The sequence below is a fragment of the Narcine bancroftii genome, chromosome 4, assembly GCF_036971445.1.
Source record: "Narcine bancroftii isolate sNarBan1 chromosome 4, sNarBan1.hap1, whole genome shotgun sequence".
Lineage (NCBI taxonomy): Eukaryota > Metazoa > Chordata > Chondrichthyes > Torpediniformes > Narcinidae > Narcine > Narcine bancroftii.
In genome coordinates, this window is record NC_091472.1 from 113,931,086 (window position 1) to 113,952,359 (window position 21,274).

The window sequence follows — 21,274 nt, forward strand, 5'->3', positions numbered from 1 at the left end:
CTGTAAAACATTTTCAACATGGTGGCTGGTAGCCTTGCCATCCTCAACCTCCTTTGGAAGTGTAGTCACTACTGCTCCTTCCTGACTAATGAGGAGGTGTTATGAGACCAAGGAACATTGTGCTCTACACTCTCTTCACAGCAGAATCATTGATATGCAATGGAGAGTGGTCAATCTTTATCTTCCTGAATTCCACAATCATCTTCTTTGTCTTATCTATATTAAGACTCAGTTTGTTCTCATCATTGTTGGAGATGAGGCCACCTGCAAACTTGTCTCTGTTTGAAATGAATCTAGCAGTGCCATCATGAAGAGTTGTGGACTGAGCACACAGACCTGAGGCCTGCCAGTGCTCAGTGTGATGGGATTTGAGATTTTGCTGCCAACCAACAACTCTGGTCTTTCAGTCGAGATGTCCTTGGGAACTTAACTTGGGGACCACGAGCACAATTTTGGACCTTCGCTAATGCCCACATCTATTTACAAAAGCTTTTGAAGATCACTGATTTGGACACCAGGTGGAAAAGCAATGCCCATCATCAACCATTTCCCCATCAACATCAGCTGCTTGTAGTCAATTGCCTACAATCACTGACAGTTGGCCAATGTACTGAGTAATGGATCTGTTGTGGCTTTTTTTCCTACTGTCAATAAGGCCAGGTTTACACAGTTTTCTGGGAGCTTCATCACCGTTTATTCATTGTTTCATGGTCCTCATGTGAGGTTCTGCATCCACCATCACACAACCATAACCTAGGCTGCAAGCCTCACTCTGGTTTCGGTGTCCCAATGTTTCAACATAAAAGCCCCCAGGCACACTTCTAGTGGTTTCAGAATAAAATAACTGCTAATAGCAGCATTACAGGATCTATGTTAATATTAATCCTTAGTTTAATGTTAAAACTATATTTCATCTAGGAATAGTTTAATAAGTTAGTTTTGGGTGGTTACAGGGGCACAAAGACAATACATTAGCATTTTAAACACACATGGTTCTTTGCAGCTGGTAGCTAGCTTCAGCATCAACAAATGTATTTGCATTTTAAACACTATTGACCACAGAAGCCAGTTTGAAAGCCAAAGAGTCTGATGTTGCATTGCAAGGAGAAAAGATGAAAGATTTTTATGATGCTTCTTTAGATAAGTGGGACAATGGATTATTTGCATGCGTATACAAGAAGCCATTTTGTTGGTAAATTCCAGGCAGCCCAGAACCATGAGAGAAAACCATCAAATAGAGTTAATTACTTTGATTCTGTAAGTAAGTGGACAGAGATGTCTTTAGCACATAAGTGCCAAGAGACATTACGAACATCAAAGACAGAAATTATGTCACATGCCATGTGACATGAAAGATTTGTGAAAAATATATGATCAAATTCAGACATATTTGGATCAGTTCAGAAGTCAAAGCCCTATGACACACGCAGGAGTTGGAACCTTGTGAAAGACAGGGTTAAATTACAGTAACCAGAATAGGTGCTGTTATGTGTTACTCCTAAAGGGGAATACAGAAAATAAGTGGACTTCAAAAGGGAAACTGCTTCCGACTGCTCTTTTCAAAATAAAGAGTGCGACCTCATCATGACTCTTCAGAAGAAAACTGAAGAAGAAGAAAATGACCTCCTGGAAAGATAGGAATTGCATTATCCTACTCACATGAGACACAACATAAGTTGCTTTCAAATAAGTAAGACCACTTCTCATTTGTGCCCAGAAAATGGTCACTCCTGTTTGAGGAATATCTCTATGAAAGACAGCTCATCAAGAGAATCATGAGTTTAAAGTGATCTTAAGCTATGATGTTTAAAAACACTTTATAATTATTTCTGAACTAAAAATTTAAGACCTTCAAGCAAGACCAAAATGATGCTGAAATTTTAAAAAATGAACTTTTCAGAGTTGGGACTTTAACACACACACACACACCTACCCACCCACACACACACTTACATTTGCACATAGAGGGGGTTAAATTTAGAGTTTAAGTTAGAGATTAAATTAAAGATAAGTAAGAAATGTCATGTTAGTATAGTTTAATTAAAAACTATTATTTTGAATTTACCATTGTCTGGTGAATTTTCCATTGCTTTTCCTTTGTTTGTGCTCACAAAGTCTCTTTAGTCCTTCATAAAATTGGGAGGGTTGTTAGTTCGTAACAACTGGACTGTTCATTATATTAACTCTAAATTCTGTGAGTCTGCTCCAGAGTACATACACACAATAGTTTCATCATCATGGCTATCCCTCGAGGTTGAGGATGATGGCCCTTGTTCCATTCATCCATTTATGGGTTCTCAAGTGGCTAATAAGTCCAATCTGGGAAAGTGGTCCACAGAGTGAAGACGCCTGTGAGTATATTTGTTTAATATTGCACTCCAAGAAGCACGAGATACTTCATAAATCAACCAACTAATTCCAATGCATGGAAACCACGATGATTGAAGCTGATGGATTTGTGCAGCCTTCATCTGCCTTCACAGCCATTGAGTTCGAAGTAACTTTGTCCATCTGTTCCACTGTTGAGATCTTGGTTGGATTGTTCTTTGTCAGGTACTTCACCCTTGACTTTACCACCATGGGAGACCCTACCAGGAGCATAGCTCCAGAATGCTTCGACCTTGGGATCTCAGGACCACACAAGGTTCTCTACCACAATAAGGTGACAAACCACAGAGAAGCACAATAGTTTAATGGCATTACCGATGGAGTAACTTGAACAACAGCTCATACATGTCACAAGCTGTTAATGAGTGATTTATCCTCTTCAATCACCATCTTCACTGGATTACCATTTATCATAAACATGAACTTGTTAGTACTCATGTGCAGTGGATCCATGTCCACAGAGATGAATATATTAATCCACCTCGGGCTGCTCAGGTGCTAGCATCTTGCACCCCAAACAAAACCCCCTATTCATGTCTGTAAGACACTTATACTGGCCATAGTCTATTATGGATGCAGTGATCTTTTCTGCCTTTTGGAGCTTGTAATCAAGAATTTCCTGCAGCTGGCAACTCCTTGCTGGTTTGACCTGAATTTGTGGATTGGGAACGAAATGACACTGTTACCATGTCCGATGCTTGTGTTCCCACCTGAAACAAATTTGCCTTCCTTTTGCAAACATAAATGTTTCCTTTCTCATTCTACCTGCTGTCTCAAATATTAACTTTTCTGTATAGTCTCACTGAATTATTTCATTTGCCTCCCTGCATGCTAGGTGGTGCTGCAACTGTCAAACAGAAAGGTTGTGGGAAAGACACCAATGTCTTCAACCCAAGCACATGTTCACCATTGGTTCTCTTGGTCCCTGGTTGCACCTGCCAAGCTTGATGCTGTTCAAAGTGTCCTCCCATGGGACTTCTTCTGTAATTCTGGTAGACTTGTTAATGTATTGCATGACTCTGCTTATGTCACCTGGCTGTTCTGTATCCCTCCAGCATTTCCCTCAGGGATATTACTATTTATTGGGCCAATGGTCAAGGACATTCAAATCGTTCACTGATGTGTCCGATACATTTTTTTAACCTCCCTCCATCACTGTTCTCTATTTATTTGCAGTTGAGGACTGTCCTGCTGCTGCTTTCTTTGAACCCTATTTTCGTCGTCAGTTTATGCTGTAGCTTGCTGAGAAGAATAACACAGAGCTTTGATGCCAACAACTCTCACCTGAGGACAGTCCGCTGAACACGTCCTCTCATACCCTGCAGTTAGCCGCCATGTGTGTATACCTTCAACAATATATACTGTAGTTTTCATCGTGAATCGCTCGACAGCTTTGCATGTAGTTTTAAACCAAATTGATGTTAAGGAACATCCAGAAAGTAATGCGCAGGATGGAGGTGAATGTTGTTACTAATGTTTAAAGCATGGGGATAACACGTGTTGGTTCTGATCATTGGGCTCTGCCCTTTGCACCACTTTGGTCATGCCTTTGGACAGGTATCCTTGTATTTTCCGGAGGACCAAGTTCTCTCTCCTCTCCTCGTCCTTGAGTCCAACGCAATAAGTTTACTGAAAATTGCTTCTGCTTCCAGTTGAAGATGACCCTGGTCGAGTAGTGGATCACACTTGGCGGCAATGACCACAGAACCACTTCATCCACGACGACCGAAACTCGGCGCCACGCTGATTCCTGTGCTTCTTCTTCTGCGGCTTCTTGCGGGCGTGACGTCGGTGTCCCGGGGATGGCGGTCACGTGGCCACCGGAGGCCGCCCGATTGGCTCTCTCGCTCACTTCCCCCTTCAGACTGCAGGGTTCGCACCGACTGGAGGAGAGCGAGGGAGAATTAATTAACCTTGGCCGTGCACGCGCACCCTCGCTCGGCGCCGCGCTTCCCATTGAGCGCGGGCTCCGCACCCTTTTGTCCTGCTGCCCGCCGCGGGCGAAGCCTGCCGTCGGCGCGCTGGGGTTGGGAGCGGAGCGTGGGGCCGGGACCCGAGCGGCGGGACAGCTGGCGCTCTCCAGCCCCCAACCCCCCCCCCCCCCCCCCGGCTTGCAAGTCTCGCCCCATTTGCAGCGGAGCCGGAGCGAGCACCCCCTTTATTTTCCTCTGTGACGTTTCGGTTTAAAAGTGGAGGCTTGTGAGGTTTCACGGAAAGAAATAAAGTTCGGGTGAGAGGAATGAAGGGGGACTAGAGATCGAGGGCAGCGGCACTATCGCTCCAGCAACTCCCCATCCACCGGAGGACCCTTCCTGACCGTTTGATGTAAGACACCCCTTGCTTTTTATCAGAACCCCCCCCCCAATGGATGCATGCATTGATGTCTGATCACTTTCTCACTGCGTTTAGACGCGGTGTCGTTTGAAGCTGCTTCATGGGAAGCCGTGACTGCGGACTGGGTGTGTGCGCTTGCCGAGGACTGGAGTGGTTTTTTTGGTTGAATGTCAACAGCGTAGTCCTGACAGGTAGGAAGCCCGTTCCCGGTGAGTGACAGGGCAGGCACCTCTTCCACGGGCACCCACATTCCCCGAGGGGGGGGGGGGGGGAATATGGATTGATCGTGACGAGGCAGAAATAAGTCTTCTTTCCCATCACTTCCCCCCCGCCCATAAAGGCGGTCATTGGGCTTGCAAACATTTCGTGAAATCGACCCGAGTCTCAGAGTGAATCATCTGCGGAATTTTTGGTCTGAAGGAAGAAACCTGTTTGGTCGGTCATTCTCTTTCCAGAACACACTCAGCGCAAGCAATATTTTGGTCTCCGTCGCTTATTATTGCAGCCTTGGTGTTGGTGCCACTTTTACACTGACAAAGGATACTCCTTTGAGATTGCGTTATTCCCGCTCCGGAGCCGTGGTTTGATCGATTGCTTAAAATCTTATTTCTCAGCACTTCATCCCCCAGCCAAAGTTTAGCGCTCCAAGGGTGGTTTTATTTTCGCCCAAATCTTCTACTTCATCGCATAAGTAAAATATGGTTCTTTGTGTAAAGTGTTACGAAGGTGGTATTTCAAGTTATACTCGTTTCTTTTTGTCTTGACCTGTACCAATGTTGTAAGGAAAATACTTGTAGTTGGTTACCGCGTTTAGAAATGTATTCATTTTATGTTTGAAGTATACTGTGCTAATTTCGATCGATCGATGCAATCATTCCCTATTTTGATGAGGTGTGATTTTCTCTCTCAATTTACAATGTATTCTTACAAATTTTGGATGATAACGGACAAGAGATACCATTGATCAATAGGCCTGTATATAAAAAAAACTGTAAGAAATATCTGTTGAATATTTTCTGTGAGAGACCTCAAAGAAACAAAACGATTGATCCAAGCCAAGTTTTAATTGATATCCTTATTAAAGGGAAACCTCTTTTGCATGCAGTTTTAAACTCTGGCAAGACTTGTGAACGTGAGCATAATTGCAATTTATTCGGTTCCAGCTGTGTGCTTTATAGAATCTGGAACGAAATCGAGAGAGTGATGGTGGAAGGGAGGGACCGGGCCATTCAAATTGCTGTTAAGTGTTACCTGGGCAATGTATAGTTTGTACTCACAAGTTAAAGTACAACATTGAAGCACAAAGTTCTACAATATGCAGTTCAACTACTAATCCTGACGAATAGTCGGAACTAAATTATCTGGAAACACGGATGCATAAATACTATTTCACTGGCTAACACATTAAATGCTCACTTTAAAAGCAAGGAAGTTGAAACCTTAAAACCATGTTTTGGAGCACTTATCGTCAAAACATATATTGAACCATTTTACGTTTTGGATAGCCGATCATTTGCTGCAGTAATTGCACATTCTAAAGTTCACATTTTTTACTGAAAATACACAGTCAAATATAAAAGTTAAACACCATGTTGAATTGGCTAGTCACCAAATGCTTTCCTTTGTACAGTAAATAACAGTGTAGCTCAGCATGGGGACAAGAAGTCCTCTGTATCTCTATTTTGTATCATTCTTCAGAAAGGATAGTGAATGGAAGCACTTCTGTTGATCTCATATCTCTACCAATTATATTCTGGAATTGAATTACTTAAATTTAATATATAACACTGGATAGTTAGGTTCCTTTCTTCCCTCCCCTCCACTATCACACTCTCTTTTTCATTCCTTCCCTGGCATCGACCTTTATTCACCCATTCCTCTTTTCTGTGGAAAATTCTGTTTGAAGTGATTTCAATATTTTCAATAACTGCTTGAAAGTGGTTTAGAATTAATGCCGCCACACAGGCTTGGCTATTCTGTCAATTGGAATCTTTCACAGTGGATTAAATTGCCTGACAAGTGAAATGTGATTGTTGATACTAATTGGTCGACATTTTCATGAAGGTTGAATGTACATATAATTACCAAAGCAGATATATGCACCAAGGAATAGCGTTATTTTTATTTATGCTGAAACTCTTGTTGCTTGATTCATCTTGGAGTCCACAAAATAGGTAGGCTAGTTGTCTCAAATTTGGATGATTGTGGCATATTTTATCTACTACACTATTTCATAGTTCATTGCATTAGTATAAAGCAAAGAATTCATGGCCAAGTTAAACAAATGAACCTTCATGGAAACAGAGTTCATTAAACAGTGAAAAGACTGCTTATTTGCAAACCAAAATATTCATCACTGTTTTAAGCTGTCCATTTACTGGTTTCTTTTATTTCATTCCATAAAATTACTTGTGTAATTTTAGAATTTTACTTTCAATTATGGATTATACTTTTGGTTGAAACTTGCTTATATTGATAGTTAATCACTATTTTAAATTCATGGGCATAGGAAGTTTCTTTTTACTTATTCAATGGTCGCGGTTTATCCACACAGAAGCAGAGTTTAATTACCCATCCGTGACTGCAGTTGAGAAGGTGACATTGAGTTGCCTTCTTGAACCACTGCAGTCCTCGAGAGGTGGGTGCATCCATAGTGTTGTCAGGGAAGGGAGTTCCAGTATTTTGACCCAGTGATGGTAAAAGGACATGACATACATCCAAATCAGGGTGGCATGTTGCTTGGAGGGCAACTTCTAATGGATGTGTTCCTCATGCTTTTGCTGCTTTTGGCTGGTAGTGGTGGTGGGTTTGGAAGGTGCTGTCCAAGGAGTCTTAGTGGGTTGTTGCAGTGCATCCTGCAGGCAGTACAAACTGCGCAACTGTGTGTCAGTGGGTGTGAATGGAGTGCCTATCAAGAAGGCTGCTGAGCATTGTGTGTTGAGCTTCTTGATTGTTGAAGCTTTACCTCATCCAGGCAAGTGGAGAGTGTTCTAACATATTCCTGACTTGAGCCTTGCAGCCAGGAAGTGAGTTATTCACTCAGCATTCTTGCCTCTGATTTTGTAGGCATGTTGTGTAGTTCAGTTTCTGTCATTGGTAACCCTGCAGGATTTTGATAGTCATTAAAAAAAAAGTAATTGAATGTCAGCCAGTGATGGTTGGAATTTCTCTCGTCTGAAGATAATAATGCAGTCATTATTTAGATTTTTTTCTTATTTCGACTTGTTTGCGGAGGAAAAAAAAACTGAATTTTTTTTCTCAATTATGTTTTTTAGACTGCAATGTTTGGAAAATCACTCCAAAAAATTATCATAAATACTGGCCGCATGGTTGCTCACACTGGGCACCTTTTTAGACTGCTAGTACCTGAGTGCAAAGGTCCCGGTGCTGTAGAGGGGATAACTGCCAATGAATTTTTCCGGTACGATTTACACTGCAGGCTTCCTCCAAAGAGTTGTAGGGGTCCTGCAGGATAAATCGCGGTGCAGGAATTGACTCAAAATTCCTGCACGTTCTTTTTCAGACTGCCTACGTAGAAGCAAAATTCCGTGATTGAGTTGTAATATTCCTGCAGTCTTAAAACGATACATAATGTCTATTTAGTCAAAGGGTACCCTGAATTTGTGTTGAAGACAACTTTCAGACTGATAAGATTGTTGTGAAGTAAATGAAAGGCCAATTTTAAGTGTCCCAGTTTCTCTTCACTTGAGCAGCACTTTTGCCATTCAATTCAATGCCAGTTTTATTTCAACATTACAGGAATTATGATATCAGAAGTAACAATAGGTGCATTTTATTACAGCTTCGTTATATGAAGCTTTCAGTTTATTGATAATGTTTAGAAACTAATTATAGGTATCCTACAGCAGAGTTAATTCTTGGATTTTATTTCATTGGGAATCTTCGTTTTTATTTTGGTTGGTTATCCTTTTCTGAAGCATAAGAAAATTACATTTCAGAATTTGTCATGAACATGTCATGAAATTCGTTGTTTTGTGGCAGAATTCAGTGTCATTCTTTGACAAGTCAGCATCGTGTTGCAACAAGTTCTAACTTGTCCAACCTGATGTCTGTATTTCTTTCAGTTTCATTACAAGATGTTAAACTGTAATGTGTTTTCTACGTTAATAAAATATTTATGTTTTTGTAGGGATAGAAGAAATTTTGTTTACAATGAGAACGAAGAAAATAATCAAATACCTAACTGGTAAGCTATTGGCGATTATACAATGAGACAATGTTAATATTGTGCAGCTCTATGTTGGAGTATATGCAAGATTTTAGTGCTGTTTCCAGCAAATATAAGTTATTTTAGAATCCGTGGATCCCCATAGTACAGTGAAATGTCCTGTTGCAGAAGTGTTTTCACATAAAATGGAAACATATTAAAATATTAGGGCAGATGATCAGAAGCTTCATCAAATCCAGTTTTAAATAACTTCTTGATCGAGGAGAAAGGATTAGAAGTGAACTTTAGAGCTGAGATAGCAGCTGAAGATGTCATAGGGTCACACAGCATAAAACCATTCTTCAGCCCACCTGGTCCATGCTTACCAAGTTGGTATCCTGGGCTGGTCCCATTTCCATACATTTGGTCCACATCCTGCTAAACCCTTCCTATCCATATTGTTGAGCACTGTTATTGTGCCCACTTTTACACTATCCACTGGCAACTCGTTCTATTTGCTGAGTGAAAAAGTTGTCACTTGGATCTCTCCTAAATCTCTTTGCTCTTACCTTAAACTTATGCCTTCTTATTCTAGAATCATCTACCTTTGGAAAAAGACAATAAGCATGATTTCACTTTATGCATGTGGCATTTGGTGATGGAACAGTGAGGTGTATATCTTCATTTTAAATGGAAGATATAGAGCATGGTGATGGTGGACTGGGATTATTTTATCTTCGATATCTTTAGTGGACTTCAGTCTGTCTCTTGCAGATGTCTTCAATAGCCTATGCATCAGCAGGAAGTTAGTTGTGGGTAGATTTTATTAATTGATCATGGTATGACTCCAAGTTTGTCAATATCCTGATTTTGTCTTCGATAGGGGAAGAGGTGGATTTGATAGCAAATGAACAAGGATTGTTGTGGGGACTGTAGATTTGAACTCCTTAATATGTGATTGGAGGAACCTCTTGATTTACTATTTTTCTTATTCAAATGGGTGGTTGGCTAGGCTAAATGCCAACAATGTACTGGTGAAAATTGTTTTTAGATGTCACTGAGAAATAGAAACATGGGGATAGATCCTTTGGGTGTCAGAGGAAATGGGTGCAGGAGCAAGAAGAAAAATCATTGCAAGTGATTTATTGCCTCTGTCAGCAGAAAGAGGGGTGAAAAGAATAGAAAAGCATTTGAGGGAAGTTATGGAGAAATCTTTAACGTTTGTCACAGATGCAATTTGCAACCCTGAAAAGGGCTGTGGGAGGAAATTGGACAGGACCGTTTTAAACACGGAGTGCAGAAAGATGGGGTTAGAGACTACGCTAAGTTGAAGGATAATGTAAATGAAAATGTGCTAGAGATGGGATTGGAACATAGAGCTTTTCTTCAGGTGGAGCTGATAATGGCAGACAAAGTGATGCACTGTTCCTGATTACAAACAGTTAACATAGGGCCACTTCATGTCAGGCCTCCATCTGGAGGTTGGCTACAAGAGCATATCTAAAACTTAAAACATCTTTCAGACAGCAGCCCTAAAAGGCTGTTCCAGTGTCCCATTCATATCCAGAGACACTTTGTAGCGCCCTCTGGACCCGATGGAGGTGGAGCAACTGGTGCTGTAGCATCACCCATCATAAATACGTGGTAGAGCAGTGGCCGCCTTCCCTACCCATAATCCCCCCATGCGGCTGGAACCGTTCTGTGGTTCCCAGAACAATTCCAGTTACATGAGGAATTAGGGGTAGGGAAAATGGTCATTGCTCTGCTGCGTTTTGGGCCACAGCCACCCTCAAGGCTGAAGCGGCCTGGTGTGGCTATCTCAGTCTGAACCGGTCGCCCCCTGCTGGCTCCCGCTGCCCCTGCCTTAGAGGGAGAAGGGTGAGTGGGGAGATGGGTTGCAGGCTGACAAGTAACCCAGCTGCTTGCAGTGGCTGTACATTCAGGTCAGATGGTGGAGCTGAGAAGGTTTGGAATTGGAGCCTTGGAGCCGGCCACGGTGCTTTCAGGAAGATACGTCTTCAGCTGTAAGGGCAAAGAACGTCCACCTTTACAGACTGGTGTTTTCCCTACTTGAAAGTGCAGTAGTGATCAGGAAGAGTAGTTGATCAGCAGTTCATTGATAATAGGATCAAGGTATCAAGCAATTGCAAAATAGCTTGAATAATTTGAAGACATTGCAGAATGATATGAATTTAGAGTGAGGACAATGGAATCATTGGGAAAGTTTTTTCCCATGTTTGCAAAATAAAGGGGATTCTTAACATTTTTCTGTGAATATTTCTTTTTTGGAGGCAGGTAGAATTTCTCTTTCCCTCCTTCCCCCACCACCAAATTGAAAAAAAATATTTGGACTCTGCTCAAATGAGTGATTCCATTTTGCTAAGTGTTTAGATTCTGTTTGAAGTTAAAGTATATCTTTAAATGAACAGGTTCAGTCTGACTTGGTCTGGGCTGATGGTTGTAACTGCCATCATTGTTCATTGAACACAATTAATTTGATGCAAGTATCAACACTAAACTGTCAATAGTACTTTCACTTAATTCCTGAAGTAAATAGCTGAAAGATGGCAATGTTCGGATGTGTTTATTTGAATTCACCATTAGTGTTCATGAGATTTACATTTGAGGATAAAGTTTGATCTCCTTCTGTAAACCACTGTCCCACAATCTAAGTGTCTCTTACACTTGCCAGGAATGGGATTTCTTCACAGTCAGCCATTTGTTTCATTAAGTCATTGCAGTTCTATCCTACCAGACGTATTTCCTGAACTCATTTCCTCTCAATGACCAATTCACTCTTTGATTCTCTTTGCCAGCTACCCCTACCAGCAGTAGTTAGAGCAGCCACTTAACTACCAGTGCATCTTTGGGATGTGGGAGAAACCTCAAACAGTCACAGAAAAAACTTGCAGATCTCTCAGAAATAGCACCCAAGGTTAGGATTGAACCTTGGTCCCCCGATCTGTGCCACTGTGCTGGCCTCCTTTTTGGTCTTCAGTGGAATTCTAGTCTTTATTAGCACTAATTTCTGGCATTGTATCCAAGAAAACCAAAAATGCCTCATTTAACAAGTCAGGCAGCATCTGGGAAGCAGAAAGCAATTTGGGTTCAAGTCTCAGCATTGCTGAATTCTAGACTTAAAATATAGTGCGCTTATGTGAGGGGACTTGTCTGGCATATTCACATCTGTGGATGTCAGGTTAGGTTTTTGGGTGTGTGACAGGCAGGAATCAGGAATTATGTGCCAAATATCCTTTCAAATATCCTCAAGAACAGAGTTGTACTTTGTGTGGGAGTCTCATTTGAAGGTAGCAATACATGTTAATAAGGTCATGAAAAATGGACAAACCAAATACTTGGGGTCATTTCTAGAGGGATAGAAGTGGGGGAAAAAAAAGAGATTATGTTGAACAAGTACTACGGTATGCAGTTATCTTTGTTATAAAAAGAAATGCAGTGGCCTAAAGGTAGGTACAAGGTTAGGGCAGCATGGAGAGTGTAGCAGTTGATCCAATGCTTTTACAGTACCAGAAACCCTAGTTCTATCTGTAAGGAGTTTGTACATTAACTCTGGTTCTGCATGGGTCTCCTCCAATGATCTAAAAGGTTGGACGGCTTGGAGTTTGTCTAATGTGTTTAGGAAAGTTTTCTAAATCAATGTATAGAGGTACCAACTAGAGAGAATGCAATACTGGACCTCCTATGAGGGAATGATATAGGACAGGTAACAGAAGTATGTGTTGGGAAACATTTTGGGTCTAGTGACCATAATGCCATTAGTTTCACATTAATTAGGGAGAAGAATGGGTCTGGGCTTTGGGTTGAGATTCTAAATTGGAGAAAGGCTCATTTTGAGGAAATGAGAAAGGATCTAGAATGTGTGAACTGGGATAATTTGTTTTCAGGCAAGGATGTGCAGGGTAAATGGAGGACCTTCAAAGGTGAAATTTTGAGAGTACAGAGTTTGTTCCTATCAGGATTAAAGGCAAGGTTAGCAGGCATAGGGAACCTTGGTTTTTGAGGGATATTGGGGATATGGTTTGGAAGAAGAGAGTGGATTCTAACAAGTATAGGCAACATGGAGCAAATGAGGTACTCGTGTATTAAAAAATGCAAGAAAAACCTGAAGAAAGCAATCAGGAAGGCAAACAAAAGGCATGAGGATGCTTTGTCAGACAATATGACGGAAAATCCTGAGGGTTTCTAAAGGTATATTAAGAGCAAAAAGATAGTAAGCGACAAAATTGGTCTCCTTGAAGATCAGAGTGGTTGGCTTTGTATGGAGCCAAAATAAATGGGGGAGATCTTAAATGTTTTTTCTTTGGCACAAATATTTAAAATGTCCTTGACCATGGGTGTGGTGCAGGTTAGTGGGGTTAGGCCAAAAAAATTGTTTGGCACAGACTCGAACGGCCAAAGGGCCCTGTTTTAGTGCTATAGTTTTCTATGGTTCTATATAGGGTTAATAGGGCACATGGGTACAATTGGGCAGCACTGGCTCATGGGCTGTTATCCTGCTGTATCTCAAAATTAAATTAACATTAAAAATCATTAGGATAATTTCATAACCTCACATATTTATTAAGCTAGGATGAAAAGAGTGAGATTAATTCTCCTTTCCCAATTTTCCCTGCCCTCCCACCTTTTTCTTTTCTGATGGCTGGTTTGGAGAATTATTTTTTTTCTAAACAATCTGTTACTCTTGAGAGAGTGTTACCCCCTGTAATGTTACATCGGGACAGTGAAGTTGTATGGTGTGGTAGATTTGGAATCTCACAGAAGAGCCTTAAGCTTTTTTTCGTGGCTGGTCAGAAACGATCATTGGGTTTCCCAGTGAGGGTGTTTATATCTGTGAAGGAGTTTGATAGGGTGGGAGAAACCAAAGCTGAAGTCTGAATAACTGTCTAATATGTCAAATGTGTAATCCACAGTTAAAATCTGGAATATGTTCCCTTAAAAATTAATTGAGGTAAATGACTGTGTAAAGGTTATACTTGGGTCATGAAGGCCTGGCTGTGGGTATCTGGACGTATGAATGAGCTTCCACGAGGCTTTTAATTTCAAAAATCTATCATGTTTCTATGAATAGCAGAACTAGTTTCCACTTTCCATTAGCAATTGTGTGCTGTTGCTCCCACTCAACACAATAGTTGTTACTATATTGAGTTACTTTTCCTTTCTGTGTATTTTCCAATTTATGGACAAAATTGACTTGGGGCAGCTAAAAATGGAAAAATTCATTTCTGGGGAAAGCCTATACTTCTGAGAAAAAGGTGAATAAATGCATGAAGTAAAAAGAAATGGAGAATGCATTGATATGTTAGGAGAAATCATTTGGGGAGTATAGATACGGTTCCAAATGAATTTTGATAAATTAACTTTCTCTGTTGCCTCATTTTATTCAAAAGCCCATATTATATGTGTAACAACATATTGTTTACCTTGGTGCAATTTCATGGACTTTTTTGGTCATGATTAAGCAATTAGTTTGATTAAAATCCTTTTTTGAATGATGTTCGGATGAGCTTGATGAGTAGTTGAGCTCGTAAAGAGCATAGGATTTGTTGGAATTTTCCTTTCCTCGTTCATTTCTTGCAATATTTTTTAGCAACAAGTTTTTAAAATTATTTTTTTTTGCTGACATTTTTGTCCATTTTAAGATTTGGGGGAAAATTTAATTTTCCAATATGTACTTTATTAGAGTGCGCAAAAAAATGTTCATTTTGAGCTAAGTCACAGGAAAGTCAAATGTGACTTGAATGTGAACTGAACAAGGACAGCAAAAAGAAGAGCTCTAAAGTGCCAGCATTCACAAGACTTTATAGCGACAGTGAGACACAAAGTTATATTGTGTTGTAGTGTTTAACAAATCAGATTAATGTTATTAATGTAATTCAAAATCTGTCTTTCCTGCTTGAAGATGCATAAAGAAGGCAGGTTTATAATGAGCCATTATGTTTTTACATGTCATAAAGATGCCAATTATTTTTATAAGCCTCAAAACTCCCTACCAGCTTTCAAGAAAGTTTGCCATCTGTTACAGATTTACTTAAGGGGAAATTAGAGCGTGGTGACAATATTGCCAGTGCAGGCAAGTTTATTGCCATTTCAAATTTCGTGTCTGTAACTTGTTCCAAAGTAGTTGCATTATCTGTTAACATGTTATCCGTACATGTGGCGCAGGTGCCTAATGCATTGTTTAACATACTCGGCACTTTCATCCTCACTTCTGATCAGCACTGCTGACGTGACAGAACTGCCAATTTTACTGCACTTTTATATCTTCTCAGTACACAACAAACTTGTCAGACTTTGTAGCAGCTACTTGCTATTCTTATCTGTGCAGCCTGTTTGAACTGATGTTGCCTGATTAAGTTTATTAATTGCATTTGCTGGAATATTAAGTCATTACATTTGTAAAGCAACATTTGATTTTCTTTTTAAATTGTCTTAAAGCATGTTACACCCAATGAAATATTTCAGAACTTGATGACTGATGTAATGTGGGAACAACAGTATCGAATATGTGCGCAGCAAGCTCCCACAAACAGCAATGACCTTCGATTTTAGAAATATTGAATGAGAGATATTTACATGCATGTTTCACACATTACCTATTCTTTTTTATACCTGAGGAAAAAAAATACATAGTTGGATTTATACAGAGTCTCCTGGAGTCAGAATATCCCTTAATTTCCTGGAACCATTGGAGTTCATTTGATATTTGGCCAGTGTTATGATGTATGAAGTGACAGGGATCTTGTTCTGCGTAGAGCCACTTGTGCATTCAATTGCAGGACTGCAAAGACAGAAAAAGGAAAAAACATTGGAATGCTGATTTCTTGATACACATTTGAGAAAAGCTTCCAATTCAAGAGAATAAATGGCAAGATTGTATTTTCCTGTGGAGTAAGGATTGACAAACTGGGTGAGAGCTGAATAATCTAACTGAGGCTTAATATTTTCTGATTTTGGTGCAAACTGTTTTTTTGTTGGAAATTTATCTTCCTGGGAGAAATTGGGTTTGTTTTTGAGCTATTCTCCTTGTCTGTTCTTGTATGTATATATATATATATATATATATATATATGTATATATGTGTGTATATATATATATATATATATGTATGTGTGTGTATGTATTATATATATGCCTGTCCCGCATAGGACTTGTCAGCCACAAACGAGCCTGCAGCTGACGTGGACTTTTACCCCCTCCATAAATCTTCGTCCGCGAAGCCAAGCCAAGCCCAAAGAAAGCCCAAAGACACACCCACACACACCCACACACACCCATATAAATATATCATTATTATGCGAGTTCATTTGAGGAATGGAATTAGTTAGGCTGAGGGTTAACATGTGACTAATCTGCAGAATCTTGTCATTTGGTGAGCAGGCCAGCACACTGTCTTAACTCCCCCTCTTCCACTGCAGTCAAGCTAAGTGATCAGTACTGGTCATGACTAAAGGGATGCTGAAGCTGCACTAGATTTAACCTGGGGATAAGTTGTCTTGCAGCCAATAGACGTGATCAAACATCTGCAGCCCTATCACATCTAGTTTAAGTTGTGAAGAGAGAGTAATTCTAGGAGGAGGAATGGTCTTAAAAACAACTGTATTCTCAGCATCCAAGGTAGTGAATGCCATGTTCACCAAAGTGCTGATACATCTCAGCTTTCTCCTGAGGTCTCCAGCATCAGAGAGGCCAACCTTCAGCCAATTGTTATCTCCATGTGTCATGATTAAATTGCTGACAGCAGTTTACTACAGTCGGACTACTTGAACTGACACCATCCCAGGTTAGGTACTGGAGATTTTTGCTCCAATGGAAAAATGATGAGATATGAACTGTTTGGCTAGCTTGGACACATCAGCTTTTAACAATCAAAATATTCTTTATCATCCCATGTTACAGTGCATTATTGGAAGTATGGTCAAGTGGCTGTTACCCTCCAGTAATTGCTCCTTGGTGCCCAGCTTGTGTTTAACCAGGATAACTTGTTCAAATCTCATCACAGCCTTGGTCAGATGAAAGTGCTTGACCTTCACATCAATGCAGTGTTGGATTGAGTTTAGTGTTAAGGATATTGGTATGTCTGATCAGTAGACATGAAGGGGAATATACTCCAGTGGTTGGGATCACATCTTTCTCAAAGGAAGATAGTTGTAGTTGTTGACTAAACATTCCAGCATCAATGCATCGATTTGGGTGTTCCTCAAAGCAGTGTCCTGGGCCCAGTTATCTTCAGCTTCATCAATGACTTTTCTTACACCATCATGTTAGAATTGGTGCTATTGCTGATGCTTAATTCCTTTCACAATTTTTCACCCAATGAAATTGTTTTGCCTCAATTCAGTAAGACACGGACCACATCCTGACATGCGCTTAAAAAGTAGCAATTGATTTGTTCCACTTTCAGGCAATGGTGCTAGAAAGAATCTAACCATTTGCCCTTAGCACTTGTCATGCCAATGAATATTGAGTTCCTGCATCATCAACTTCTTGGTAATTCATTAAGCAGAAATATAAGTGGGCGAAATGTAAGTGGGCGAAATGTAAGTGGGCGAAATGTAAGTGGGCGAAATGTAAGTGGGCGAAATGTAAGTGGGCGAAATGTAAGTGGGCGAAATGTAAGTGGGCGAAATGTAAGTGGGCGAAATGTAAGTGGGCGAAATGTAAGTGGGCGAAATGTAAGTGGGCGAAATGTAAGTGGGCGAAATGTAAGTGGGCGAAATGTAAGTGGGCGAAATGTAAGTGGGCGAAATGTAAGTGGGCGAAATGTAAGTGGGCGAAATGTAAGTGGGCGAAATGTAAGTGGGCGAAATGTAAGTGGGCGAAATGTAAGTGGGCGAAATGTAAGTGGGCGAAATGTAAGTGGGCGAAATGTAAGTGGGCGAAATGTAAGTGGGCGAAATGTAAGTGGGCGAAATGTAAGTGGGCGAAATGTAAGTGGGCGAAATGTAAGTGGGCGAAATGTAAGTGGGCGAAATGTAAGTGGGCGAAATGTAAGTGGGCGAAATGTAAGTGGGCGAAATGTAAGTGGGCGAAATGTAAGTGGGCGAAATGTAAGTGGGCGAAATGTAAGTGGGCGAAATGTAAGTGGGCGAAATGTAAGTGGGCGAAATGTAAGTGGGCGAAATGTAAGTGGGCGAAATGTAAGTGGGCGAAATGTAAGTGGGCGAAATGTAAGTGGGCGAAATGTAAGTGGGCGAAATGTAAGTGGGCGAAATGTAAGTGGGCGAAATGTAAGTGGGCGAAATGTAAGTGGGCGAAATGTAAGTGGGCGAAATGTAAGTGGGCGAAATGTAAGTGGGCGAAATGTAAGTGGGCGAAATGTAAGTGGGCGAAATGTAAGTGGGCGAAATGTAAGTGGGCGAAATGTAAGTGGGCGAAATGTAAGTGGGCGAAATGTAAGTGGGCGAAATGTAAGTGGGCGAAATGTAAGTGGGCGAAATGTAAGTGGGCGAAATGTAAGTGGGCGAAATGTAAGTGGGCGAAATGTAAGTGGGCGAAATGTAAGTGGGCGAAATGTAAGTGGGCGAAATGTAAGTGGGCGAAATGTAAGTGGGCGAAATGTAAGTGGGCGAAATGTAAGTGGGCGAAATGTAAGTGGGCGAAATGTAAGTGGGCGAAATGTAAGTGGGCGAAATGTAAGTGGGCGAAATGTAAGTGGGCGAAATGTAAGTGGGCGAAATGTAAGTGGGCGAAATGTAAGTGGGCGAAATGTAAGTGGGCGAAATGTAAGTGGGCGAAATGTAAGTGGGCGAAATGTAAGTGGGCGAAATGTAAGTGGGCGAAATGTAAGTGGGCGAAATGTAAGTGGGCGAAATGTAAGTGGGCGAAATGTAAGTGGGCGAAATGTAAGTGGGCGAAATGTAAGTGGGCGAAATGTAAGTGGGCGAAATGTAAGTGGGCGAAATGTAAGTGGGCGAAATGTAAGTGGGCGAAATGTAAGTGGGCGAAATGTAAGTGGGCGAAATGTAAGTGGGCGAAATGTAAGTGGGCGAAATGTAAGTGGGCGAAATGTAAGTGGGCGAAATGTAAGTGGGCGAAATGTAAGTGGGCGAAATGTAAGTGGGCGAAATGTAAGTGGGCGAAATGTAAGTGGGCGAAATGTAAGTGGGCGAAATGTAAGTGGGCGAAATGTAAGTGGGCGAAATGTAAGTGGGCGAAATGTAAGTGGGCGAAATGTAAGTGGGCGAAATGTAAGTGGGCGAAATGTAAGTGGGCGAAATGTAAGTGGGCGAAATGTAAGTGGGCGAAATGTAAGTGGGCGAAATGTAAGTGGGCGAAATGTAAGTGGGCGAAATGTAAGTGGGCGAAATGTAAGTGGGCGAAATGTAAGTGGGCGAAATACTTTGTGCTTTGACCCATTTCCAGACTTCCTGTTGGACTTGAAGAACCATTTATTTACTGACATTTTTTTTAAATAAAAAAAAACCTGGCATTTGAGCACTTTCTATTGAAGGGTGGCATGGTTAAGCATAGCGTTTAGTGCCACGCTGTTACAGTGCCAAAAATCAGGGTTCGAATTCTGTGCTGACTGTAAGGAGTTTGTACATTCTCCCAGTGTCTGTGTGGGTTTCCTTCAGGTGCTCCAGTTTCCTCCCACCCTTCAAACGTACCAGTGGTTTTAGGTTAATTGGGTGTAATTAAGCGGCACAGGCTCAAAACTGAATTGGCCTGTTACCGAGCTGTATGTTTAAAGTTGACTTTTGTTAGCAACTAACCACACCAAGTAACTCGATTTTGGAAATATTTGCTGTTGTGGTTGAGCTTTTTACAAAAAGAACCATGATACTTTGTCAATTTACAGACTCATTTTCTCTTAGAATAAAAGACTTTGTCTAAATTAAAATTAAAAATTCATTGGGTTGTATAAAAACATGGGCGCAGAGTCAGAATACAGGAGGGAGATTGAAAACTTGTGTAATAGCAGCAACTTTGCATTCAATGTCACCAACCAAGGAGGTGATTGAGGATGTTAGGAAGGGAAAACCAGAGGTGTACAGCCCGTGATCATTGGGGAGAATCAGAGGTGGAGAGGGTGAGCATATTTAAATTCCTGGGAGTCACTATTTTGGAGAACATTTCCAGAACCAACACATGAATGTCAACATGAAGAAAGCGTGTCAGTGGCTCTACTTTCTCAGGAGTTTGTGGAGGTTCAGTATGACATTGAAAACCTTGGCAAGTGTCTAAAGATGTGTAGTGGAAAATGTGCTGGCCAGCTGAATCATGGCCTTACATTGTGATCCCATTACACTTAAGCAGAAAGCATTGCAAAAGGTAATGGACACAGCTCAGTATATCACAGGCAAAATTCAAGATTCAATTTATTGTGCAACATTCCATGGAATTTGCTTCCATCTGATGCAAGACACACAGATTTGCCATTGACAGAAATTGCCTGAAGCACTTCTTGCAGTCAGAGAAAGAGAAGGAAAAGACAGTCCCAGAGTTACCGAGTATCCATGGATTCTCCCCCAGCACTTCTACACCATCATGAAGCCAAACAGTCAAGTCCAAACAATTAGCAGCCTGAGCTCCAGATCTGAGTCTCTGACATGAACAGGAACCCTTCAGTGCCTTTGATACCTACTCGCATCCCAGTTCCAATACCTGGTACCCCGTTAGTCAGTTCTTCAGCCAGCCTTCAGCAGTCTGCAGCTCGGTGTGAATCCTTCGATCGTCAGTTGCCAGCAGCCTAGAGCTGTGTGGGTTCTTCGCCTCGAGTCACCAACAGCTTGTGCATTTCTTCAACCTCCAAGCCCCTCACTGGTCCGTTGCTGTGGTCACCATCCATTGGGTTGTCTCCTCTGCTTTTCCTAACCAGGGAAGGAGGGGGAGTGGACAGTATTCTCCCTGTTTTCTAGTATTCTGTGCTAGTCCTCTTCTTCCCCAGAGTCTACAACCCCTTGTGGATGCTACAATCTTGGATGCTGTAGTGTGGATGTGGAGGGTCACCTGCCAACTCCATCTGGAACCTAATATGATTGTGAGGATAATATGGACTCAGCAAACTAGTGGGAATGTGGATTGCAGAGTTATGTGGCATCTCTGGTTTGAGCATAGTCAGAAGTAACCTCACCTGCTAGTGAAGGGTTAGTCCTGATCACAGGTGAGGCTGATGGATGATTGATCCTCACAGATCATGTCGATGGGTCTTGTATGAAAAAGCTGAGTATGTGCAGTCTCTGCTGCTCTCTCTTTGCTGCTGCATGGAGACCATCACTAAACTCCAGGCATGGGCAGCTCCAGAGGGCCAAATGCAATAGGCCCCTTCTGGATTCTGAGCCTTGGGCAATACTAGAGACCATGTTATTTTGATATATTAATTGTAATTAATTTACTGTTCGCTAGTGTGCTGTACCTGCTAGA

The 21,274-nt window shown here is 41.3% G+C and overlaps 1 protein-coding gene and 1 long non-coding RNA gene across 23 annotated transcripts in view; one reads left to right on the forward strand and one right to left on the reverse strand.

Annotated features, from left to right (window-relative positions):
* Positions 1-21,274, forward strand: part of plcb4a (phospholipase C, beta 4a) — a 628,445-nt gene that overhangs the window by 5,289 nt on the left and 601,882 nt on the right. For 16 of the 22 annotated variants that reach the window (XM_069932466.1, XM_069932465.1, XM_069932448.1 and 13 more), the window contains exons 1-2: positions 4,259-4,713; positions 8,873-8,929. The gene's annotated coding sequence lies outside the window, so the exon portion shown is untranslated. Of the gene's footprint in view, positions 1-4,258; positions 4,714-4,797; positions 4,914-5,057; positions 5,158-5,180; positions 5,449-8,872; positions 8,930-21,274 lie in introns of those variants that run through there. The other 6 variants (XM_069932447.1, XM_069932454.1, XM_069932450.1 and 3 more) reach the window with 6 other exon arrangements.
* Positions 15,423-21,274, reverse strand: part of LOC138761007 (uncharacterized) — an 82,284-nt gene continuing 76,432 nt past the window's right edge. The window contains exon 3 of the long non-coding RNA XR_011356065.1: positions 15,423-15,689. This is a non-coding gene — a long non-coding RNA (uncharacterized lncRNA). The remainder of the gene's footprint in view (positions 15,690-21,274) is intronic.